The sequence below is a fragment of the Protopterus annectens genome, chromosome 3.part0 (assembly GCF_019279795.1).
Source record: "Protopterus annectens isolate FY-2018-M chromosome 3.part0, PAN1.0, whole genome shotgun sequence".
NCBI classification, from domain to species: domain Eukaryota; kingdom Metazoa; phylum Chordata; order Ceratodontiformes; family Protopteridae; genus Protopterus; species Protopterus annectens.
In genome coordinates this window covers 242,355,924-242,383,577 of record NC_056731.1, presented here as the reverse complement: position 1 = coordinate 242,383,577, position 27,654 = coordinate 242,355,924, and positions in this window count along the sequence as shown.

Sequence of the window (27,654 nt, the reverse complement as noted above, 5' to 3'; positions counted from 1 at the left end):
TTTTCTCTCTCAAAAGCATTTTCCTTTGTAACACCAGAAAAGATTTCACTGGCAAAGTCTCTTTCTGTGAACCTACCATCAGAGGAATGAGGCAGAGTCCCCTCCTGCTAGCTGACTCACTTTTTTGTTGGATATTTTTATTTCTTCCTTAACCTGTTCTGCTTCATAAATGACTTTGATCCACCAGGAAAAAATACTTGGATGATAGCTGGTACAGCAGCTTGAATCTCACACCTGTATCATGACATTGTCTTACTGCTGGGATGAATTTGCTTCTCTTATACCTGATGTACAGTGAACAATAATTTTTTTTATACTTTGCTGTCTCCAATTTTTAATACTTCCCCTTCTGTCACAATTTTGCCATGATCAACTCTGTCTGCTGGTATGATTGCATCTTTATCAATATAGGTCTTGGTTGCTTTCATGGCCACGTTTGAAGCATGTACTCAATGTGCCCTTTCAATTAACAAATTCTGCTGGGCAATACTAGTCCAGTTTCTCATTTCCGCTTATATAAAATTAATACATTCTGTTCCTTACAGTTTTCTCAGATATAGCAGAAAATCTCAGGTTTTCTCTGCATGCAATGTTTTCTAACTCTACTACTTAAACAGTTTTGCTTGAGAAGCTTCATATGCAGCCAGCTTTTTCTTCTTGTCAGCCTCTGATATTTACAGTTTTATCAGTTCATCTGAACAGCTAGTTAAAGCGTCTTCCATTTTATCCAGCCTTTTGTTGTTTGAATTGATATATTCCTTCGATATTTGATTTTAATAATCTCTGAGTATATTTGATTAATTTGTCCTCTAAATTATTGGAAATAGTCTCTTGAACCAAAGCTGAAGTTTGAACTGCACCTTCCCAAAGTTTTCTCTTTGCCTTTTCAGGTTAATTTTCTTTCAGGTTTTCCAAATTTCTTTGCTGGTATCCAGGTAGTATTTACTAGCCAGTAAATGGATTTCAGCACAAAAAATATTTTTCAATGGCATTATTTTTTCGCAGTTTCTGTTTTCAACTATACAAGATACAAGATGGCGGCGTCTTGAATGGCAGCAACTTCTCTGGTTCCCGAATGTGTGTTACATGGTTTTTTATATTTATGTGTTTTTTTCCTATCAGTGTGTCGTCCGTTTTGTGAAAACATTTTGTTGTCGGTGTGTGGTGAATGCAGTGGTGATGTTTTTCTAATGGATTCTTGTGGATTTCCTTCTTTTTTGGATCTTGCAGCAACCGTTGCGTTGGCCATGATGTTCATCTCGGGCCTTCAGGGATGGCAGTTGTGTCAAGTGTAGGAACCAGAGCATGGCTTGTGGATTTCAGTCTTTGGTGATGGTCGAAGATTAGTTCGGACAGTAGAATGATGATGGTGTTGGTGGATAGAGCTGCGGATTGGTGAGGATAGTGTGGAAGGAAAAGACTGTTGCGGCCAATGTAAATTGATCAAGCGTAAGGTAGTAGTGTGCCGGTGGACAGGATTGGAGTATTCCAAGGTGAACGGATGGTACTCTGGAACTTTTTGTTGGTGTTTGGGATGGAGTTGGCAATAGTACAGATGGTGTGGATGGTAGGATGGATGTGGTCACTGGATATCAACCCTGAGTCTGGCAAAGAACGGTTAAGAATGGTTACTTGTATCTTGATCCCTTGGACTCTGCTGTTGCTGCTACTGCTGTTGTTGGTATAGCTGTTGTTATTTTTAACTCTAAGTTATTTGCACATGAGCTTTGATAAACGTAATTTTGTTCAGCTGTGCACGTGCTGTATGGTCTGAATGACAACAAAGTTTTACTTGACTTGACTTTCACACTGAGACAGCTGAAGTTATGCTGTTGATCAATGTGCAGCCATCTTTAAAGTCCATTACTTTGTCTAATTTTGACAAAAGTTCCATGAAAAAAGTAGTAATGTGCTTCAGAAAATAACTAGCAGCATTATTTTTTTAATTGTGTTTAATATGTAATAATTGTCCTCAGAAGCAATTCTTCTATGGTAGTGAGTAATGACCTATATTCTTACTTTATCATCTTTATAGTGGTCAGTTCCGAACTAATGATGTTGAAAATTGTTATACTGGTTCTTATATATTATTTGCACTACTTCTAAGGGGGGACATTAACCTCACTGGATCTCCTCTTCAAAATGGGGGCCACCTGTCAGCAAACTTCACTTAAATTAAAATCAAGTTGTCTACAGATATTTTGATTGATATATTTTGTCACCACCCTCATCTGCAAAAATGCACCTTTTTTCAAACAAGGTTACTGCAGAAGAAACTCTCTGCATTAGTCTTGGAACTAATATCATTAAGAAGGGGCTGCATATGAGGCCAAGTCCCCCAAAGGGGGAAAGCTTTGCTACACTCTCCAACAAAAGTTAGAACTCCAGTGCAAACTTTTTTTTGATTGTTGCAAAGTAAGAATGCCTGTCATTCATATTTGTGACAGGTCACTTCCATTAGAAAACAAAAGTTGCATACTTACCTTAGCTATATATCTGCATTTGGAACTTCATCTCTGTCACCTCTGTGAATACTGGTGGGTAAAGAGCTTGGCTCATAACATTTTCCCAGGCTACCTTAACATCTCCCTCTTTACCCATAATCCTTGGTGCCAAAAGACTACAGTTTCAGAAGCCCACGAGCTAGCAACTCCAGAAGAGCCAAAAAGAAGGTAAACATTAAGCTCCAAAAAGGATAGCATCCAGTGAACTTTAAAGCAAGGGGAAAGAATGCAAATGAAGATTAAACTGTCAATGTAGATTAACTGTTATGGCAAGTATGTTAACTTTACTCTCTGATGTTGGGGGCTTCATCTCAGTCATCTCTAGGATATATCCATAAGTATCTCACCTTGGGTAGCTAATCATAAAAGAATACCTTGGATTATGTCAGCACAAAAAGCAGATCTTGGTGATGACATCTAATGCATAGCACCCAGAAGAGGTATTCAATGATGTCATATTTTAGTAGCAAAAAATAATACATTGATAAAGCTAAGAAGAAAGAGAAGCCTTTGATATTTTTTGGCCCAATTTCTTAGAAGAGAAGACTATAAAGAGTTGAGAATCCATCCTTATAATATTTGTTCTTTCCAAATTAAATCTGAGTTTCCAATGAGCATATGTAAACCGATACTGATATTCACCCCAATTAAAATAATTCAGGAAGAAAACTGATTTACATTACATCCTGCAGCAAATTTTGGTGTGCATGTGGTATCGGTACATAATGATAATCTGTCTTTGCAAAAATTATATAGGTTTGATAAACACACAACGTATGCAACTCTGAAATCCTTTAAACTGAAGCAATGGCCACCAAGAACACAATGTTCCAGGTAACATACTTGAGGGTGGCAGAGGAAGCTAGTTCAAATCCTTAGAATGAATTAAAAGTCCCATGTAGGAACAAACAACTTATAAAGAGATGAAAGAGAAAGATCCCTCTCAAAAAACATTTGCATATCTTAAGGGAAGCCAGAGAAACAGAATTCACTCCCTGGTAGAAATCAGAACTGACTGCCAGATGGACTTCAGTCAATGAAAAATTGAAAGGCCTAAGTCAAAGATTTTAGAAAGGTATTCCTGAAAGCTTAGGGTTGGGAATGAATGATGAGCAGTAAGACCATTTGATATGATAAGGTTTACTAGTACCACCTCTCTGAGCAAAAAGCAGGATCTGGACAATCCTGAATGGATAAAATGCTACCTTAGCCACCAATGGAAATTAAAAAAATTGAAGTTAAGTACTTAACCATGATGCTGGATCCTCTCCATCCTAGCCTAGGTGGTACATCTGCTGGGTTAGATCCACTTGTTGGAAACTTATTTGATAGTGCTAAAGCTCCTAGCATTGATTTCCTTTAAGTAGTAGTCCTTCTACTAATCCCGCTGAGCTATTGTCTCCTTAAATTAGGTTTGTTAGCATCTAAGAAATATTAGAGTATAGGAGAAGGATGATGGAAGAGCTTTTTGAAGATTTGCCAGGTTCTCAGAACAATAAGGATTTGGAATGTGGAAGGCAGGAAGAATTTTTTGGATGAACCAGGTTAAAATGATTCAGCATTATGTTAAGCACATAACTTCTGTATCATCATCTAGTCTGTCCAGTATGGCTGTTGGGTTAGAATCCCAAGTTAGTATAATACCTGTGCAATATTGTAACAGGATTCTTTCAAACGTGTTGCACCAAAAAATGCTCTAGATCTGGACAAGTCTAATTTGTAATGTTTGGCAAAAATCTGTGGCATAAAATAAGTTACTACAGTGCAAATCTCATCCAAAGAGTACCTAAAGAGCCCTGTAGAAGTAGCAAGCAAATGTGTTAAATAAGCCTTTGGTTTGCTTGAAAGAGCCTTATTTTGTGAATAGCATACAAAGGAAATAACATTCCAAAAACCATCTGGAAAGGATGATTGAATGGGCGTGCCTTCACTGAAGGTTGGGAGTTGGGCTGGCAACTTGGCACCATAAAAATCTACTGCCAATCATTAGCGGACCGGAGTTCCGCTGTGGCGACCCCTAACCGGGAAAAGCTGAAAAGACAAACAACATTGACCTAATTTATTGATTGCAAAGAACACAAAGTTGGTCATCAATTTTGAAGCATCTTTCTTAGTGAAGGTAAAAACTGAAGCTATCTATGACATTGAAAATATGGTATTTGACCGACGAAGAATACAGGAAGATGAGTCAACTGATTCAGGCTGACATCAGTAGCAACCTCTAGAACAAAAAAAGAGTTGGACCTAAGAGATACCCTATCCTTGTGAAAAATGAAAAGAGGGAAGAAGAAGACAAAGCCTGCAATTCTGAAATTCTTTTTGCAGATGTTACTGCTATGAGAAAGAGGGTCTTCCAAGAAAGAAATTTTAACTGAGCCAAGTAAGCTAGCTGAAAGGTAGGTCTGGTTAATTCTTTCAATACAATATTGGGATCCCAGGGTGGTACATTATCCCTGACTGGTGGACAAAGCAGAAAGGTCCCTTGCAAAAAGGCTTCTCATAGCTTATATGAGCCAATGGAATGGGCCACGATGCCACAGTGGTAATTACAGAGAGAAGCCAATTGAACCTTTATAGATGAATAACTGTAGCTCTGGCCAGAGAGTTGAGCACACAATTTTAAAATGTTGGAATGGATGTTGAAAAGGAATAAATACTCTCATTAGTTGCCCATAAGGAAAAATATTTCCATTTGCTGTTGTACACCTTACGATAGACTTCCCCTGAGAAACTACGTAACATTCAGGAGTAGCAGTAGATTTTTGATCATTGGAATTGGAGAAATCATGTGGTCAAGCTTCAGATTCAGAAGGTCTGAATGGATGGGACAGGAAACCCTCTTGGGGATATAGAAGTCAAGGGGTTCTAGTAGGTGAGGCCAGAGCAAGATAAACCATATCTGCCAATGCCAATAAAATAAAAGAGGATTAACTTGACTTTGCATTCAGATACTTTCTGAGGCAACCTGGCTATAAAGGAAAGAGCCAAAGAGAAGACCAGAAGACCGTTATCTGACAAAAGTATCTCTTGGTGACTGTCCCCTGGAATTGCTCCCCACCCCAAGGTGGAGGCATCCATTTTTACTGTTGCCACTGGGTGGGGAGAACAAATGATCTCCTTTCGAAAACTGTGGAAGAGGAGGTCTAACATTTCAAATGAGTTCTGCACAGACATGAATATCAGAATTTTAAGATGGTCTGAAACCTGAAACCACTGAACATTTAGTAGCCACTGTAGGGTGTTAATGTGGAAGGGGAAACTACAGCTGTGTACACTTACCATAAATGTAGATGTTCATGTGTATTCACTTCTGCAGTCCTGATTTGTGGGAGTTCCTGCTGTGGAAGCCCTTGGCCAGCCTGACTAGCAGAGTAAAACTCTCCCCTCCTCCTAAGGCTGGTGAAAGTCCTACCCTAACGTCAGTATGCTTGGGTAAAAAGGAAGCCAACCAATGCCATGGCATCAGTTTTTTCTTGCACCTTAGAAGGTAGGAGCCCCCAGGATGAACCATAAGCAAGAGTCAAAGCTAGAAAAAGGGCCCTGCAGGGAAAACACCCAGGCGGTCCTCTGGTTAGTGAAGAAGATGGAAGCAGAATACTACTATAGGCAAAAAGGAGGAGGAGGGAGGTAAAGAAGACTGCAACAGTGAATACACTCAAACATCTACATTTATGGTAAGTATACACAACAGTACTATGTTCTTCGTGTTTCACTGCTGCAGCCCTGACTTGTGGGAAGATTCCCAAAGCTGAGATGAGGGTTGAAGGTAGATTATGGAGAAGAGAAGACCCTGCAAGATGGCAGTGGCAAATCCTGCTCTAGACTTGGAGAAGGCTGATAAGTGGTATTGTTTGGTAAAGGTATGCACAGATCACCAGGTAGCTTCCAAAATGTCTTTGGTAGGTACTCTTTTCAGGAAGGCAGGAGAGGTAGCAGTGGCCCTAGTAGAGTGAGTCCTTACAATTTCAGAAGGCTTTTTACCATGATGGCTGTAACAAAGGGAAAAACAATGACAGATCCACATGGTGATAATGTGCTTGGAAATTGGTTTCCCTTTAGACCCAATGGCAAAGGACTCAGAGTTGGTCTGATTTTCTGAAAAACTTAGTTCTGTCAAGATAGTAGCAAAGCTGTCTGTGCACATCCAGGAGTGAAGGATTCTTACCCCCTGGTTCTGAGGTTTGGGGAAGAAGTTGAGCATGTGTAGAGCTTGATTTAAGGATGTGTTCATCACCACCTTGGGCAAAAAGGATGGATTAATCTTGAATGATACTCTATCTGGGTGGAATAAGAGAAATGCTTCCACTGCCATGAGACCTTGTAGCTCAAAGACCCTCCTAGCTGTGGTGATAGCCAGCCATAACTCAGCAGAATTTGCCAGTTCAAATGCGGTAGTGTCAATTTTTCTAGAACAGAATTGAAGTTCCATGGAGGTGTGGGTTATCTCCTGGGAGGTCTGATGTGAACCACTCCCCTAAGGAATTGTTTCATCAGGGGGTGGGAAAAGATACGAGGAAGAGCAGGGATATGGGCTGAAATGGTATAGGTGTGAATTTTGATGGAAGAAAAGGAGAGGCCTCTGTCAACCAGGGTAGCCAGGTAATCTAAAATGGCAGAGATATTGGCTGAGTTAGGACTGAGGCCCTGCTGCTGACACCAAATGAAGAATCCTTTCCATGTGGCTGAGTATGATTTCCTAGTACTAAGCCTTCTAGCATCTGAGAATGTTTTGAACTTGTCTACTTAGAGTATGCTCAGAGGAGTATTTTGGGGAATTATCCAGGCTGACATTTGAGAGTCTGTAGGTTGAGAGGCACAAACCTCCCCTTGTACTGATTCAGAAGGTCCACACTCTGAGGTAGCTTCCATGGGTTTTCATTGGTTAAACTTACTAGCAGAGGATACCAGTGCTACCTGGACCCATCTGGGGCTATCAGAATGACCCTTGGGCCTTTCCTACCTGATTTGTAGGAGGACCCATGGAAGAAGAGGCAGAGGAGGAAATGCATAAATGAAAAGATGGCTCCAAAGGAAGGAGAAAGCATATCTCCTCCAGGCTGTGGATAGTTTGCTCCTGGAACAGAATCTTTTCAGTTGAGCATTTTCTTTGGTGGCATAGAGGTTTATCTGTGGGGATCCACATTTCTGGATTATGCTCAATGTTTCCCGATGCAGATGCCACTCGTGGGGGGGGGGGTCCATCAAGTTCCTGCGGAGAAGATTTGCTAGAGTGTTTTTGGTCCCTGGAGGTACTGTGGCATGAGGTGCAACCCCAGAGAGTCAGTTGTCTCCCAGACCTTCATCGCTAGTCAACAAAGAGGGCAAGACTGACTGCCCCCTTGTTTATGTACCACATGACTGTGGTGGTGTCTGTTTTGACAAGCAGGATCCCTAGTTTCCACTGATCTTTGAAAGCTACTAGGTCCATTTTGAACTGCCATCAGTTCTTTTTAATTTATATGCTTGTGTCTGAACTGATTTTCTCATCTGCCCTTTGATTGAAGGTTTTGGAAATGAGCCCCCCACCATGCTGTCTCTGAAGCATCTGTGGTTAAAGTTTGGCCCTGAGGGATGAACCTGAAAGGGAGACCCAGGTTCTAGGTACATGCCCATGTCCACCATGCAAATTCCTCTTGAAACAAGAGATCAGCTGAATTTCTGTCTCCAGGGACTGCTAGTGTTGGCAGCACAAATTCTTGAGGTACCAATGGAGTTTCCACATGTGTAGCCTGGTCAGAGAGATCATGAGAATACAAGGTGCTATGTAGCCTAATGCTCTGAGGAATTCCCTGGCTGAGGCATTGTCTCTGCATAATTTTAGGAAGTACCGAGTCAGGAGAGAGACCTTTTCTGGAGGGAGGAAGGCTTTTAGAAGGGAGAAATCTAGAAAAGCCCCCAAGAACACTATCATGGTGGATGTTTTTGCATTGGATTTGCAAAGATTTATGATGAACGCCAACAAGGTGAGGAGGTTCTGAGTGAAGGCCAGATCCTTGAGAAGCTTTGACGAACTCACTGCTTGAATGAGGCAGACATCTAGATAGGGGGAAATTGGATCCCTCTTGTTCTGCAGAAGGTGATCACAGGAGCTAAACACTTTGTGAACACCCTGGGAGAGGTAGACAAGCCAATGGGTAGTTCAGAGAATTGAAAGTGACTGGTGCCTGCTCTGAAATGAAGAAACATTCTGCAAGAGTCCTCTGTAGGAATGTGCACGTAAGCATCCTTTAGGTCTAAGGTGGCCATTAAGGCCTGAGGGGCTATCATGGGACTGATTGAGGATAGACAGGTCTAGAAGAGGGTGCTAACAGCCTTTCTTTCTGGTAACCAGGAATAGCCTGGAATAGAACACCTTCCCTATTTGATGCTATGGTACTGGTTCCACTCAGCCCTGTGAATACAGGTTATGAATCTAAGAAAGGGCTTCTGCTGTTTGATATTGTGGGACATCCAGGTAACCAGAGTATCTTAATGGCTCTTTGGAAGTGATCCTGAAACCATCTGAGATAACTTTCAGAACCAACTTGTCTGAAGTAATGAGGGACCAGTTTTGCTTGAACAGGAATAGCCTTCCTCCTAGTATTCCTCCTATCTTTACTGGAAGGGGTAGGGAGGCAGGTAGGGAAAAGAAAGAGTCATTGCTGCTCTCTCTGCCAGGGCCCTGTGGCCTAGAACTCCCATCTGGGGTTTCCTGTGGACCACTGTCTGGGCCTTTGAGAGTAATGCTGCCTTTGAGACCTTTCCCTCTGGAGTTTGCTCTGTCCATTTTTTGATTGAGAGGAAAAGGACTAGTGTTTAGAGGGAAAATTCCTACTAAACCTAGGAGGCTAAACTTGGAGGAAGTCCTTGACAGTTTGCACAGATTTTGCTTTATCTTCCATCTTTTTTAGCACAGCCTCCGCCTTTGACCCAAAAAGAAAGTCCTTATCCAGAGGTGCATCTAGAAGTTTGGATTTGAGATGGTCTGGTAGGGTCTGTTCCCCAAGACAAGAATGCCTTCTAATGACAGAACCAGATACAGCACCTCAGCTAGATGCCTCCATAGTCAAAGTCAAACTAAACTTTATTGTAATTTAGCCTACACAAGTACAGTCTAAACTAAATTGCATGCATCAGGCTCAAATTGAGAAGACATATGTGTACAAACAATGAATATATATTCATCATTTCATATTAGACAGGTTATTCTACCTACATATTATCACAGTTTACCTTATCTATAATTTTTAGCAGCTGAATAATTTCTTATTGTACAAGTTCTTATTGCACTGTATGATTCTTACATGAATAAGGACCTAGTTAGTATATTGTACATTCATTGCCATCTATGTATTGTTAATGTTTATAATCCGAACTCTTTCATTTACTTGCATCAAAAGAGTTGGCTGTCCCATATCTTGTCAGTGTCTGCTTCCCTAAGATTATTTCCAGAGTTCTAGAGTCTCAGCTCCTGAAGGAAGAAGTGCTTTCTGAACCTGGATGTTTTACACCGCACACTGCAGTATCTTCTGCTGGGCGATAAGCTTGTGAACAGTTTATAAGCAGGGTGTGTAGGATCTTTGATTATTTTTGTAGCTCTGTTGTGACATCATGCTGTGTATAATTGCTGCAGTGCTGGAAGTTTGGAGCCCATTATCTTCTCTGCCACTTTCACTATCCTTTGTATGGCTTTTTGGTCTGCAACTGAGCAGTTCCCATACCAGACTGAAAAGTTGCACATTAGAATACTTTCAATGGTACCCCTTTAGAAGGTGAAGAGAATAGGGGGTAGTAGACTCACTTTCCTCAGGAAATGCAGTACTGATGAGCCTTCTTTACTATACGACTGGTGTTTACTGACCAAGACAGATCCTCCACAATGTGAACCCACAGGAATTTTATGCTCTTTATTCTTTCCATCATCTCGCCATTAATCATGAGAGAAGAATGAGCCAGCTGTGTTTTCCTGAAATCCATTATATCTTTTATTTTGTTGACATTAAGGATGAGGTTGTACTTGATACACTAGTCAATCAGTGAGCTCACTTCCTCACTATAGTCTTTTTCATCTCCTTTACTGATAAGACCCACGACTGTAGTGCCATCCGCAAACTTGATGATGTGGTTGGTGTTGAATCTAGCTTTACAGTCATAGGTTAGTATTGTAAACAGTAGTGGACTCAACACACAGCCTTGAGGTACTCTTGTGTTGATTGTGATGCTTTTCAAAGAGTTATTGCCCACAAATACCCTTTGAGGTCTTTCAGTCAAGAAGTCCAGGATCCAGTTGCACATATGGGCATTGATCATACCTCTCAACCATACTGAATTCCTCTGTAAATGCCATTTTCAAGGGCAAAATAATGGGGTGCCATGAATTCCAGAGTGGCTCCTTTAATTTCCAAACTTCCCAGTTTTTATGTGCTTTTTTTAAAGACGAATGTGTTCCTGACATCTTCACATACAGGGCATGGTGACATCAGCTTCATGAGGCAGACAGACTAATTCAGTTGCTGAGCCATTACTTATTTTTTTAACTTTACCGATCTTCTCAGGCAGTGTGCACCAGTCCTCCAGGTAAGGCAAAAGAAAAGACTGTGATCTAGTGGTGGGCACGTTCGAAAAAGAAAAGACTGAGCTATGATGTGTGTGCTGATTTCTCTCATTGCATTAAAGTGTACTATTCATGCCATTTTCTGGTACCGTTCTTATGTGGTAAAGTGGTGTGCATTTTGTATACCATTAGTAGCGATGTGCTGTTAGAGACTGCTTTTCCCGCTGCATTGACCTGCTGCTTAACACAAATGGATACATTCATTGCATTTTGTGTACTATTAGCTACTCTACCGGATGTGATGTGCTGTTAGAGATTGCTAATTTTCTCAAGGGGAGGCATTGCTTTTCTCAAAAATGTGTACTGTATTGATTTACTTGAGAAGAGAGCTAGTCACTGTTTGAGGTGTGTGTGTGTGTGAAATATCTCAGTTAGGTTTAACTGGTGGTTAGGGTTACTCTGACTCAAACCCTGAACTTTAGGTACAAGAAGCAATAGCCTAAATTCCCTACCCATACCATCACTTGTGATTCAAGGAGTTAAGTCCTTTCACAGAATGTCTAGAATGTTTCTCTCATACTTTTGGTCTGTTCCTCTTAAAATATGTGGTTTTCTGGCAAACAAACCAGTGAGAACTGAATTCACTAAATAATGATAGCCATCTAGGTTTCAGTCTTGCTATCTTTCAGGAAACGCATAGCAACACAAAACATTTTATTCTATCAACTTTCTAAGATTATACAAGCAATGTTTAAAATGTGTCCCTGGTTTTGGGTCTTTGTCCCCCCCAATAAATTTTGTCTTTTTCCAGATTTCTTGTGCTGCACAGTTCTTCAGAGGGAGAGAAGTTCAGTGCTGCTTATGTCAAGCCTGTTTGTGTTAGTAGTACAACAGGCAGTATACTTGTTTTTGATGCAGAAGGCTGTGGGTTCTACTCCCCCAGTATGTAGATGGATTGCTGATATCGTGCTGTTGTACTTTTAAAGGGAGTGGATGCTGCAGTTGTGAGAATAACTTCTTTGGTGGAGATACCTAGTAACTATAAACCTGTCATCAGTTTGCCATCCATTCCCTATTGCAATATTACTAGCTTATCATTCTTTTAATGTAACATAGGCAATTTATTCTTAAAGGGGAACGGAATTAATTTGTAGATGATCATTTTTAAAAAACAGCTAAAGTCAATGTTAGTTCAGCAGCTTAAATGTGTTTCAAAGGTAATGTTTTGCATGGATAGTTCTGCAATAGATTGCTTAAATATTTTCCATAGAAAATATTGTTTCATACGGATGATCTTTGTAGAAATTATATTGAATGTATTCCTAGTGTTGGCTAAATCCATGCATTATTACAGTTATTTGAATTCAATTAATTGCTACACTTCTCTGCTTTGAAAGAAATGATTGCATTTTCCAAAAAAACGCTCAGTCTGCAAATCTATCTGCTGATTACCTCTGTTTAAATCCAGCTCATTTATTTTCTGGCTGAAGCAATTAATTGTATTTTTATACTTTTGCAGTTTGCACAAGTTCAAAGTTTAATACAAGTTCAAATATTAATTTAAAGAAAACACTATTGCTCTGTTTATTTTGTGTGTAATATTTTGTCTGTTCTTCAATTTGCATTTAAAAGTTGGTATCTCACAATTCTACCAGAGTGGGTGGGGTTGCATAATTATGTATGCAAATTTTATGTTAATCAGTGTACAGATTTCCACCTATTTTTCATGTGCATTTGTCCAGATTTTTTATGATTTCAGGTTGAAAGGTATTGTGTTGATACCTATATGAACAAGTTTGAAAAGCATCCTAGCCACAGTGAAATGAGTGTCTAGCCACCTGGGAGCTGGAATAGCAATGGTCCAACAAGTCCTTGAAAATGTTCTTTTCCTCCATGGAGGATATTTTTGCTTTATTTTATCTAAAATACTTTGTTGGTATTTTATCATATGAAACTGGCAGTTAAGGGACCTTATGGCTAGGGTGGCAGAAGTGTAGACTTTGTTACCAAACCTGTCAAGGGTCCTGTTTTCTTTGTCAGCAAGTAAAGGGTTCTTTGAAGAGCTGGCTCTTGCTCCCTTGGGATGTGGAGTGACAACCTCTGGGTCAGCAGAGTGGTTTTTGAAGAGGTATTTACACGAGTCCTGCACCCTGTAAAGCTATCTGGTTTTTGAGGGGCTGGAGGTAGAGAATCAGGATTCAGGGAAGAATCCATAAAAAACATCCTCTACCACCCCCAATACAGGAGGAATAGCCAAATGTTTGTGTTCTGGTAGGTCACAGAACTACCTTAATCCTCTTTTTAGATTGTGGGCATTTCTGTGCCTCCCACTAGAAATGTTCCCTCATGACATAGAGTGTCTCCCCAAAAGTGATGTCATCCGAAGGTGAAGATAATGGCAGAGTCTCTTCTATTAACTGTAAACTCAAACTATAAATTCTCTTATTTTCTGTGTGTGTGTGTGTGTGTGTGTGTGTGTATATATATATATATATATATATATATATATATATATATATATCCTTGAAATACTGAAATGTTGAAATTCAATATTTCGAGGGTATAAAGTTGAAACCTAAAAACAACAAAAACTCAGAAGCACGAAATTCAAAATCTTGCACACCAGAGATTTTGAATTAGCGCTTCTACTCCACAGACACACAAGCTCTCTACTACATAAAAGTAGGGGGGCAAGTCCCCCTGCACCCCCCAACCCCCTACTTAAATATTCTAACTCTGAGGTCACATTACATACAAACACACACAAAACACCACCACACAAGCTACATTCTCCTCGTACGCATACACACATCACAGCAACAAAGCACACTAACACACACTACAGCTCCTATCCAAAACCTTTAACACAAACACTTACCTGAATCCACAACCACAGCGAAACACCAGAAGTACTAATTCAAAATCTCCATTGTACCCCCCTCCTTATCCTCCCCATCATTGTCTTCTGCATATGTTTGTATCAATACCCATCTATTTGTATTCCAGTTCTCCCCATCACCATTAGTCCTTCCTCTGTAAGGCTGCTTCTCTCCATTTTTGCTCACCTCCATGTGTCCCTTCTCCTGCTTCTTTCCCAACTATTCCTTTCCTTTGCCATCCCCCTCTACCAATCTTTGAAAAAAGACATGCAGCTGCACCCGAGAGAGTATACCCTTCTTCCCATGCCTCAACATCTTCCCTCCCTTTCTATTGCACTTCTGCATGTTCTTTTGCTTGCGCTTCCCCATTTCTGGCCATCTTATCTCCCTATCTCCTTCCCAAATATATGATAAAATGAGTTGTCATTGTGCATTATGGCCCTTGTATGGGCTTGCCCACTGTGTCCATGTAGCAGCCACGGGGTGCTAACATGCTCATGTGAATTAAGCCAGGCACACAACTGCATGTAGCTAACCACAGTCTCAGAATCGCTGATAGCATGGTTGGTCCAGTTGCATTGTTACTGTCATTATTGTAGCTGCAAAGACTCATTACACAGCATTCCCCCTGCCATCACCATGCTTTGTTGGAACTTATGCATGCCTAGTCCATGGCTACCTGGTCCTCATCAGGTTGTGCTGCATTAACTTCATCAAACACCTTTCTGCTGCAAGATTCTGTTACATTTCTTTCTAAATAAGCCCTCACACTATTTTCTTTTTATGATGTGCAACAGTCTCTCCTTTTATCTTAAAACTGCTTTAAGGAGGTAAGCAAAACACTGTGGGATGAAAATGAAAGTTATGCCCAACCATAACACTAGGTCTGTGCTGTCTTCAGTTCATCTCAACCTGTAGGTTATCAGATTCGACTGGATCCAAGGTCAGCACTTCAGAATCCTGGCTGCAAAGCTTCAAATCCCCTCCGAAAATGCCCTGAATTCCTAAGTCTCTTCAGATTAGGTTTGCCTCTCCCATACCCAACCCCCAACCAATAAGTCATCTACCAAAAAACAGAGTGCAAGACCAAAGAGGTACCTTCAAAACTTTGAGCAGACCTGTAAGTTCCAAAGGCCACAAATTATCGATGCCAATTTGGAAGGGAACAGAGGGGAGGGATGGTTGAGATAAAAAGAAGATGAAATGTGTCAAATGTTATGAGAAGTACATAACTTTCATATCTAATGTTGTCTGTCCAACAGGTTAAGGCGGACAGAAGACAGTCCACAACCAGACTAACTGGGTGGTATTAAGAGAACATTTTCTGCAAAATGGTGTAGTGAAAATAAGTCGTTTGTTCTCTCTAAATAAATTCTCAACTGACAATGAAGAGCCAGTCATCAACCTGAGCATAGCTGCTAACAGTCATGTATTTGATGAACACCTGGGGGCTGGGGTGAGACCAATGGGCAGTGCACAAAAATAGTAGTGAATCTCTCCCAGCTGAAATTGCAGGAACCTCCTGGAATGTCTTGCTGTCTTTGTGTGGTAGTAAGCAGCCTCCAGGTCCACCGAACACATCCAATTGCCCTTCCTCAGTAGAGAAAGAATGGACTGCACCATTATCAAACAGAATTTGGTCCGTCTGATAATCATACTTAACTTGCTTAGGTCCAGAATGGGCCTGAGGTCCTTGTTTTTCTTGGGCACCAAAAGAATCTTAAATAAACCTCAAATCCTCTCTGGTCTGGTGAGACCCCCTGGATTATTCACTTAGCTAGCAGCTTTTTTCCTTCTGCTGCTGCCTCCCTTCACTGATGGGGTGGGAACATCTTTATGGGACCTTTGACATAAATTTGGGGTAAAGTCGTTTTCATAGGATAGTGTTGTCTAAACTACTCAAAACCCAGGTATCTGATAGGGCTCCCAAGCCTGGGGATGGAGAGCCAAACCACACCCTACCTCCAGAGTGCAAGAGTTGGGCAAACTTTCAGGAGAACCAAAAATGCTTCCTAGAAAAGGGTCCCCTACAGCCCTAATTCTGAGGACCACCCCTGCCCCCAGGGCAGTATCCAATGAAAGGCTCTCCTTTGCCACAGGGGGTCACTATCACCTGGAATGTGCTGAGCAAGTTGTTGTGATTTTAGGAAGAACAGCCGTCTACTCCCAACTAGTTGTGTGAAAAGGTCCCATGAGGGGTGGAAAAGCAAAACCCCATTACAGACAATAGCTTGCTATCCTGTTTGTTACTGGCCAAGGTGTATTTAAGTTTACGGTCAGGTAAAGTGGACACATCAAACAGGGCATTAAGGATGCAAAATCTGGATATACTCTTGTTATAAGGAAGCAGGAACAATTTTAGGACCTTTGAAAATAATGCCATCTTCCATCAACATTTCATCTCTGTAAGGAAAATAGGTTTGCACTTCAGGTGGTACACTAGATTGTTTTGACAGCCATCCAACAGTAATGCAGTGATTGAGCTTTTGCAAAATAGTATCAGTCTTTGCGTGATCTTTTAACTCATTAAGCCTAGTGGTAAGAAAAATTATGCAGTGCCATCATGTCAAAGTCAAAATTTGCTGCTTCAAGCTGTCATATTTCTGGGTGATCTGGATAAGGTATCAGCCAAACAGTTTGCCTTTTGTATAGACCATTTTGAAATTGTACTTTTGTAATTTGAGCACCATTCTTTATAATCTTGCTGGAGTGGAAGGAATAGGCTATTTTAGAACAGTAATTAAAGGTTGGTGGTCAGTTTCAATCTGAATAGCTCGACCATAAATATGAAGCTTGAAGCACTTCACAAAGTTAAATAAGCACATCCAAGCGTGACACTGAACTGCAATGTCGATGCCTGCCACCAGAACCATACCATCTGCTGCACTGAAAGTGAGGGCACATTTAATATAAACATGTTGGCCAACTGAGTTTCAAGGACATAAGACTCGAATGTTGAATGGGAAGCCAGTGACTTAAGACGCTTCACTGATCAGCTTGCTCTGAAGCCTAGTCAGGTGTGCCATATAGTTTTGCAAACAAAGGGTAACAGTGGCTAAAGCTTATGTGCACTTCCCAAAACTGTCCAATGCTTACAACTCTTTTCTCAGAGTATGGACCAATGTACTCTCCTGAGAGTTCTTTCCTGGTAGCAGCAGCAACAACAACAATGGCATTGACCACAGGACCCGTTCCAAAAAGGCTAAACTCTGGGAGGAACTAAGATTTTTTAGGGTTATGGAGAAATGTTTCAACACATGAAGCTCTCTCCATGCCCTCCTGGACATGATGTTGGCGAGTCAGGATGAAGTACCTCCCAAGATGTTGATGGGCTGCATCCTGGGCTCCTCTTTGGGTGGAGAGGACAGAGGGAAACAAGGAAGCATTGAGGAAGTCCCCCAGTCTGAATCTGCTTGAGGCTGTCTCTGAACAAGATGTTGCAAGACTTTAGTCCCAGAGAGATGAGATGATCGAAACAGATTCAACACAGAGGGAGATGCACCTAGCCTAGAATGGGACAAAATCCTTTCCATGACCTCAAATGCCTACACTGAGGCTGGGAGACTGGGAAAGGACCCTTCACAATCCACAGACCTAAGAGAAGTATTCATCCCAGCCCCAGACCTGGTCGAATCCAAAGTTGAAATCTGAGATGAGCTGTCCAGTGCTAAAACATCCAAGACTGGTCTAACAGCCTCATCCAACCTTGGACACTTGGCCCAGACTCCTCAACTCTGAGATGCAGATGTTTCCAACTAAGCCAGAGTCAAGTATATCATGTTAAATACCAGCAGTGAAGGCAGCCAAGCTGTTGGCATTTATGGAGGAACCAATAGTACATGAGTCAGATCCAAGATGACCAGTGCCAAGGGATAGACCAGACAATGAGAAACAAACAGAGCAGTAGGGTCAACTATCTCCACCCATGAAGTGGAAGGGAGGAAATGACCCCCAGCTTAATCTGGACCTTGGGGAAAGTCTGCATTATCTTGTCCAAACTGACTTTCCAAAGGCACCATGTGAACCTAGTAGTCCTAGATGAAACTGTGGAGGGTGGCCTTAACAGGATGGTGTTGAGACTTGTACAAATAGTGGCCCTTTAAAGAGGAAGACCGAACCTGAAGAGCCGATGACTCCAGAAAGAATTTCAGAACCAGTCACCACAGCAAAAGGAGATGAGCGCCAATCTGACTCCAGTGCCACCACCAGGAATGGACTTATCTCCTACAGCTAGGTCTGGGATAGTTCCAACATCAGAGATGAGAGGACCATGAATCTGTACACAGGATGTGCTGAAGATGGATTCACTGAAAGAGCCAAGGAAAGAGGGCTGTACGGCCTTCTGGACTGTTTCAGCTGAAACTAGAAAGTCAGTAGTAGTTTTTTTTGTCCTTACCCTTTTGCCTCTCTCTGTCTTTTAGATCTTTGTCTTTCTCTCTGTCCTTACCGCTCTTTCCTTTTTCCTGTGGTTTCTTCACAGGTAATGATCAGCCAAAAGAAGAAAGGCCTGGATGGAAGGAGCTCTTACACAAACTAGCTTGGCCAATCAGCCACTGTCTGAATCCAAAACAGGCACAGGCCTCATAGTTCTCATCCAAGTGGGCTAAAGTACAGTTTTGTACCTACCATAAATGTAGATGTTCGAGTGCTAATACAGCTGCAGTCATAACAGATGGGTTTCCTGCCATCAGGCGGGTCCTCGGTCGGCCGAATTCCAAAGTCTAGGTCCAGCGTCGGTTGTCGTCGCTTCTTCCCTGACGTCAGTGCGACAGGGGTATAAAAGAACCAGCCGACACCATTTTCTTCAGTTTTTCTTGCCCCAGATGTCAGGTGCCCCCAGAAGGAAGGCAAAACATAAATTTATGTAATAAAGCAAATGCAATATGATCAAAAAAACAGTAGTTGCAAGCAAATACACCATAAAAGAATACCCCAATGAGGTTGTATGAGGAGGTGTTAGCCATAAGGCCTGTCCCAAGAGGGGAAGGAGGGAGGGAAACCTGGACTGCAGCTGTATTAGCACTCGAATATCTACATTTATGGTAGGTACAAAACTGTACTATGTTCATCGTGCATACAGCTGCAGTCACAACAGATGGGTAGAATGCCAAAGCTCATAGGGGTGGTAGGCACTAAGTGGAACTAGGTGGAGCCAGGATGCCCTGCAAGACTGCAGTGGCAAAGCCCGCTCTAGTTTTGGAGTATAATGGTAGGTGATAGTGCTTGGAGAAGGTATGTACAGAACTCCAAGTGGCTGCTTCCAAAATATCTTTGGTAGGAACCCCCCTGAGGAAAGCTGCAGAGGGAGCTGTGGCCCTTGTGGAGTGAGATCTGATGCCTGTAGGTACAGTTTTACCATGAAAAGAGCAACAAAAGCGTATGCAGTGGGCTATCCATTTTGAGATTGTCTGTTTGGAAATAGGCCTCCCTTGAGCACCTGTAGCATAGGACACAAAGAGTTGCTCTGATTTTCTGAAAGTCTTTGTTCTGTCCAAATAATAACGGAGCTGTCTGTGAATGTACAAGGAATGTAGTAGCCTCTCCCCTTTGTTTTGTGGATCAGGGTAAAAGGTAGGTAAGTGGACAGCCTGATTCAAGGCTACCCTGGATACTACCTTTGGCATAAATGAAGGATTGGTTCGTAAGAAAACTCTGTCCTGATGGAAAATGATAAAAGGCTGCACAGCCATGAGGGCTTGTAGTTCCGAAACCCTGCGTGCTGAGGTGATAGCTAGAAGGAAGGCTGTTTTCCATGACAAATATTGCAGATCTGTTGAAGCAGCTGGCTCAAAAGGAGGCAGGGTTAGTTTTTCTAGAATGACATTGAGGTCCCAAGCAGGTACTGGTTGCTTCCTTGGGGTTTTTATATTCTTAGCCCCTCTGAGGAACTGTCTTAAGAGAAGGTGAGAGAATAAAGGAGGATCAGTGTTGTACTCTGCAGAAATGGCTGAGGCATGGATTTTGATGGAGGAGAATGAAAGTCCACTGCTTAGCAGCTCGGCTTGGTACTGTAGTATTTGAGGTAAATTCAGTATTCCAGGATTCTGACCCTTTTTCTGATTCCAGACACAAAACAGTTTCCATTTTGCAGAGTAGGCTTTTCTAGTAGAAGGCCTTCTGGCCTCCAAAATGACATCCTGCACCTCCTTGGAGAGTAGGGTCTGCTGTGAATTTAAGGAATCCTCCATGCGGCTAGATTGAGTGTTTTTAGCTGACTGTGAAGAGTTTTGAAGTTGTGCTGAGTCAGTAGAAGAGGCATTAGAGGCAGGATCCATGGTGGGGAATGTGTCAGGCTCCTCAGGAGTGGGTACCAGTGTTGTCTTGGCCAGTATGGAGCAATGAGAATCATCTTTGGTCTGTCTGCTCTGGCTTTTAATAGGACTTTGGCCAGCAGTGGAAGAGGTGGAAAGGCATAAACCGTCATTGTTGTCCAACTGAAAGAGAGTGCATCCACTTTCCAGGCCTGTGGATGAAAGATCCTTGAGCAGAATTTTGTCAATTGGTAATTTCTGTGGGTGGCAAAGAGATCTATGTCTGGCCTTCCCCATGCTTGAATTATCATTGTAAAAACTTGAGGATGCAACTTCCATTCGTGTGGATCTGTCATATTTCTGCTCAGGTTGTCTGCCAGTGTGTTTTCCTTTCCTGGCAGGAATTATGCTTGAAGTTGGATTTGCAATTCCAGAGCCGTGTTCCAAAGGGACATGGCTAGTCTGCACAGGGGATATGAATGAGTTCCTCCCTGTTTGTATATGTACCACATCACTGTGGTGTTGTCTGTCCTTATCAATAGCTGTCCTGGATGCAGTAGGTCTTTGAAAGCCATAATAGCATTTATTACTGCTAGCATTTCCTTTTGATTGATGTGTAGGTGCTTTTCTTTTTGTGACCATTTGCCCTGAATGCACCGATCTGTCATGTGCGACCCCAGGCATAGCCCGAGGCGTCTGTTGTGATGACTTGATTTGCATGAGGCTTGCAGAATGGGAGACCTATGTTTCTTTGGCATGCTTGAGCCCACCACAGAAATTCCTTTTGAAGACATGGAATCAGTGGTATGATTGCTTCCAAACTGTGGCTGTGTTGAGACCATAAGTTTTTTAGGTACCATTGAAGTTTCCTCATATGCAGCTTTGCACATGGAATTAGCAGGATGCAAGATGCCATGAATCCCAGAGCCTGCAGGATTTTCCTTGCAGTCAGCCTGGTGAAGGTTGCCAGTTTTCTGAAGTATTGAGTTAATTGCCCTTGTTTCTCTGGCGTGAGGTAGGCCATCTGGGTGTTTGTATCCAAGCTGGCACCCAGGAAAATTATTGTTTGAGAGGGTATTAGGTCTTGACTTCTTTTTGTTGACTGTGTATCCTAGAGATTTCAACAACATTATTACAAACGCCAGGTGTTTCAGAAGAGTGTGTTTGCTGTCCGCTTGGATCAGGCAGTCGTCCAGATATGGGTATATTTGTATCCCTTGAAGTCTGCAGAAGGCAATTACTGATGCCAGGCATTTCGTGAACACTCTGGGCGCAGTAGATAAGCCAAAGGGCAGTGCAGAGAATTGATAATGGGATGAACCTGCAAGAAATCTGAGGTATCTTCTGCAATCTTGTCTGATTGGGACATGCAGGTATGCCTCCTTGAGGTCCAATGTTACCAGCCAAGACTCCTTGCCCAGCATGGGAAGAAGCTGCTGTAACGTGAGCATCTTGAACTTTGGTACGAGTAAATATGTGTTTAGGATGGATAGGTCCAAAATAGGTCTCCAATCTTTGCCCTTCCTTGGTACCAGGAAAAGTTTGGAATAAAAACCTTGACCCTGTTCTTGTGCAGGTACCCCTTGAATAACTTTCATGTCCATGAGATCTGAAATTTGTTTTTGTGCCTCTGCCCTTTGATTGTGTAGCAGGTTTGGCATGCCTCTCATTTTTGGAAGGGTGTGAAAGTGGAATCTGTAGCCTCTGTCTATAATGTCCAGGATCCATTTGTCTTTTGTGACAATATGCCAATTTTTTGAAAATAATGCCAGTTTTCCACCTAAAGGTGCTGCCATTTGAGCCTTGCTTGGCATGCAAAGGGGAAAGTCATTGGGTCTGCTTTCTGAATGGCTGTGAACTATCCTCACCCCCTCTTGGTGTAGGTGTTTGCCATTGTCTGCCTCAATGATCCTTGAGATTGCCCTCTACCTCTCGGGCGCCTGTATCTACCTCTTTGAGGTCTGTCCGTGGCTGGAAAGGACCAATTTTTTGAAGGCCAATTTCTACTGAAACGTGGTGGTTGTACCTGTAGGAAATCTTTCACTGTTTGCATTGATTTTGCCCTTTCCTCCATTTTCTTTAATACCTCCTCAGCTTTAACACCAAACAATACATCTTTTTGAAGAGATGCATCTAGCAATTTAGCTTTGATATGATCTGGCAAGGTTTGCTCTTTGAGCCAAGCATGTCTACGTATGACTGATCTTGTAACAGCAGCTCTACAAGAGGCCTCTAAAGCATCAAAACCACATTGCAAGGTATGTTTACCCACTTTCTCTGCACTATGCAACAAATCCTGTAACTCCTTCAAGTCTGGTTGTTCAGGTTGTGACATTTTGCTTTTCAACTGAGATAACAAAAACTGTTGATACTTTAACATATGGAACTGACAGTTTAATGCCCTCATGGTTAAAGTGGCTGAGGTGTATACCTTTTTCCCCCATCTTTCTAAAGCTCTGGAATCTCTCTCTGAAGGTAATGGATTTTTGGCAGTGGAAGCCTTAATTCCCTTGGGACCCTGTGAAATAGTTTCTGGGTCAGCCGCATGGCTTTTGTATAGAAATTGGTGTGAATCAGGAACCCGGTAATACCGGTCAGGCTTGACTGGAGCTGGACGTAAAGAATCTGGGTTAAGGCTGGCCTCTGAATACACATCATCTAGTATGTCTAAGACAGGAGGTATAGCCGGAGGCCTGTGCTGAGGGAGGAAGAGGAAATCCCTGAGCCTTTTCTTGGAGTCTGAGTACTCTTGGCCTTCCCAGTGGAAGTGTTCCCTCAAGGTATGCAAGGTTTCCCCAAAAGAGTAATCCTCAGGGGGGGGGAGACAGAGGGAATGGACTCCTCTGCATCAGAATCTTCGAAAGGGGAGTAAGAATGTTCCTGGTCCTCAGAATGCTCTGAAGTAATGGAGGCCTGGTCCGAGGAAGGGTATTCTTCCTCCACACTGGGCCTTTTGTCCGAGGGGGGTTGAGAACCCCTGATAAGTGTAATCAAATCCTCAGCCATTTTGAGCATCTGCTTTTTAGGCATGGGGCCTTGAGAGGGGCCCTGTGGAGCTTGTCTTTTAGAATGCATGGCTGCTTTAGATTTAGTGTAAGCCTAAATGGAAAAGGAAGAAGAAGGACTGAAGACACCTTGAGAGGTGGAAGGCCTGTCTGAACTCTGAGTTTCCCTGCCAAGTGTGACTTCGGTATCTGTAGTCAGGGTGTGGGCCAAAGAGCCTGCGACCTCAGGCACAGAAGACACCGCTAATGAAGTGTCATCGGTAGTCAGGGGCTGCGTAAGCGCCTCGCTGAGAACCGGAGCACATGTAGTCGGCTTTAGCGTGGTGTCGGTAGAAGTTGCGGACCTCGTATGTCGGCCCTTATCTTTACGTCGTTTACTCAAAATTGGAGTCAGAGTATCCGACGACATGTTGTAATTAACTTTTTGCCAAAATAGTGTTGGGCGAACTCCGCCCGACGCTTAATAGTGCGTCTGTTGAATGTAGCACGAAAACGACAGGCCGAGACGTCGTGGTCTGGGCCTAAGCAAGGTATACGGAGGGAATGGAAATCCTTATGCGGTACTTGCTTTCCACATGAAATGCAATTATTAACTTTGTCTGACATCAGTCTGAGGCAAGAAAAGTTTCCCCAACGGGGTACTTAGCTTTCAAGAAGTCTTCAGTTGAAAAATATTCATAATCTCAGGAGCTGGCCGACCGGCACTTGCGAACTGCTTCTGCTTCGGGCACCGCGCGGCAAGAAAGACTGAAGAAAATGGCGTCGGCTGGTTCTTTTATACCCCTGTCGCACTGACGTCAGGGAAGAACGACGACAACCAACGCCGGACCTAGACTTTGGAATTCGGCCGACCGAGGACCGCCTGATGGCAGGAAAACCCATCTGTTATGACTGCAGCTGTATGCACGATGAACATCTCCAAGCAGTAGACACACTTATGGAAATCTTAGGAAGTAGCCAGAGTTTGCATTTGATGCCTAGAGCCGTCTCTGACAAAATGAGAGGGAAATACAACTCAGCAAAGAAATAAAAAATCAACCCATTAATGAGATCAAACAACACAATGCCCCCAACCATGAAAATATAAACAGCCACTTTAACAACTGCACATTAACAGTTAACAACTAACTATACCAGCACTAGATCTACAGGGAGGGAAACAGTGTGCATATAGTCAAAATAGTAACAGCAAGGGAAAACTCCTGAATAAGAATGGCTGTTCATCCAAAAAAATAAAAAAAGCAACCATCACCTACTGACTGAAGAAAAGGGTACAAGCATGCACACAAACTAGCGATGCCAACGACTAGCTTACATACTGACATTGTGCGTGTGTGTGTGTGTGTGTGTGTGTGTGTGTGTGTATATATATATATATATATATATATATATATATATATATAAATACACACTATACACACAGTGGATATAAAAAGTTTACACACCTGTTAAAATGCCAGGTTTTTGTGATATAAAAATGAGACCACAATAAATCATTTTGAGACTTTTCTCCTTTAATGTGACCTATAACCTGTACAATTCAATTGAAAAACAAATCTGTTAGGGGGAAAATATATAGGTTCATAGGTTCATAGATTAGTACTAAGCTAACTGCCCTCATGAGCCATTTTAATTATCCCTCGTGAGACTCAAACCCTGCACCTTGTGTTTGTAAGGCAAACACCTTAACCATTAGGCCACCCTCCCAACCCCATTAGGCCACCCTCCCAACCTTTATAAAATTAAAACGTACAATAAGCTGGTTGCATAAGTGTGCACACCCTTAAACTAATACTTTGTTGAAGCACCTTTTGATTTAATTGCAGCATTCAGTCTTCTTGGGTACACTCCTTCCATCAATTAAACAGACTCTAATTAACCCCAAATAAAGTTCAGCTGTCCTAGTAGGATTTTCCTGACATTTACTCAGTTACCTGCTACAGCAAAAAGATGCCTAGGTACAGTTTTACCATGAAAAGAGCAACAAAGGACAGCCTGATTCAAGGCTACCCTGTGGCTGAGGCATGGATTTTGATGGAATGGGAGACCTATGTTTCTTTGGCATGCTTGAGCCCACCACAGCAGCTTTGCATGGAATTAGCAGGATGCAAGATGCCATGAATCCCAGAGCCTGCAGGATTTTCCTTGCAGTCAGCCTGGTGAAGGTTGCCAGTTTTCTGAAGTATTGAGTTAATTGCCCTTGTTTCTCTGGCGGGAGGTGAGCCATCTGGGTGTTTGTATCATTGTTTGAGAGGGTATTAGGTCTTGACTTGTTGACTGTGTATCCTAGAGATTTCAACAACATTATTAAGGTGTTTCAGAAGAGTGTGTTTGCTGTCCGCTTGGATCAGGCAGTCGTCCAGATATGGGTATATTTGTATCCACTGATGCCAGGCATAGATAAGCCAAAGGGCAGTGCAGAGAACTGATAATGGGATGAACCTGCAAGAAATCTGAGGTATCTTCTGCAATCTTGTCTGATTGGGACATGCAGGTATGCCTCCTTGAGGTCCAATGTTACCAGCCAAGACTCCTTGCCCAGCAGCTGTAATGTGAGCATCTTGAACTTTGGTATGAGTAAATATGTGTTTAGGATGGATAGGTCCAAAACAGGTCTCCAATCTTTGCCCTTCCTTGGTACCAGGAAAGGTTTGGAATAAAAACCTTGACCCTGTTCTTGTGCAGGTACCTCTTGAATAACTTTCATGTCCATGAGATCTGAAATTTGTTTTTGTGCCTCTGCCCTTTGATTGTGTAGCAGGTTTGGCATGCCTCTCATTTTTGGAAGGGTGTGAAAGTGGAATCTGTAGCCTGTCTATAATGTCCAGGATCCATTTGTCTTTTGTGACAATATGCCAATTTTTTGAAAATAATGCCAGTTTTCCACCTAAAGGTGCTGCCATTTGAGCCTTGCTTGGCATGCAAAGGGGAAAGTCATTGGGTCTGCTTTCTGAATGGCTGTGAACTATCCTCACCCCCTCTTGGTGTAGGTGTTTGCCATTGTCTGCCTCAATGATCCTTGAGATTGCCCTCTACCTCTGTATCTACCTCTTTGAGGTCTGTCCGTGGCTGGAAAGGACCAATTTTTTGAAGGCCAATTTCTACTGAAACGTGGTGGTTGTACCTGTAGGAAATCTTTCACTGTTTGCATTGATTTTGCCCTTTCCTCCATTTTCTTTAATACCTCCTCAGCTTTAACACCAAACAATACATCTTTTTGAAGAGATGCATCTAGCAATTTAGCTTTGATATGATCTGGCAAGGTTTGCTCTTTGAGCCAAGCATGTCTACGTATGACTGATCTTGTAACAGCAGCTCTACAAGAGACCTCTAAAGCATCAAAACCACATTGCAAGGTATGTTTACCCACTTTCTCTGCACTATGCAACAAATCCTGTAACTCCTTCAAGTCTGGTTGTTCAGGTTGTGACATTTTGCTTTTCAACTGAGATAACAAAAACTGTTGATACTTTAACATATGGAACTGACAGTTTAATGCCCTCATGGTTAAAGTGGCTGAGGTGTATACCTTTTTCCCCCACCTTTCTAAAGCTCTGGAATCTCTCTCTCTGAAGGTAATGGATTTTTGGCAGTGGAAGCCTTAATTCCCTTGGGACCCTGTGAAATAGTTTCTGGGTCAGCCGCATGGCTTTTGTATAGAAATTGGTGTGAATCAGGAACCCGGTAATACCTGTCAGGCTTGACTGGAGCTGGAGGTAAAGAATCTGGGTTAAGGCTGGCCTCTGAATACACATCATCTAGTATGTCTAAGACAGGAGGTATAGCCGGAGGCCTGTGCTGAGGGAGGAAGAGGAAATCCCTGAGCCTTTTCTTGGAGTCTGAGTACTCTTGGCCTTCCCAGTGGAAGTGTTCCCTCAAGGTATGCAAGGTTTCCCCAAAAGAGTAATCCTCAGGGGGGGAGACAGAGGGAATGGACTCCTCTGCATCAGAATCTTCGAAAGGGGAGTAAGAATGTTCCTGGTCCTCAGAATGCTCTGAAGTAATGGAGGCCTGGTCCGAGGAAGGGTATTCTTCCTCCACACTGGGCCTTTTGTCCGAGGGGGGTTGAGAACCCCTGATAAGTGTAATCAAATCCTCAGCCATTTTGAGCATCTGCTTTTTAGGCATGGGGCCTTGAGAGGGGCCCTGTGGAGCTTGTCTTTTAGAATGCATGGCTGCTTTAGATTTAGTGTAAGCCTTAATGGAAAAGGAAGAAGAAGGCCTGAAGACACCTTGAGAGGTGGAAGGCCTGTCTGAACTCTGAGTTTCCCCGCCAAGTGTGACTTCGGTATCTGTAGTCAGGGTGTGGGCCAAAGAGCCTGCGACCTCGGGCACAGAAGACACGCTAATGAAGTGTCATCGGTAGTCAGGGGCTGCGTAGGCGCCTCGCTGAGAACCGGAGCACATGTAGTCGGCTTTAGCGTGGTGTCGGTAGAAGTTGCGGACCTCGTATGTCGGCCCTTATCTTTACGTCGTTTACTC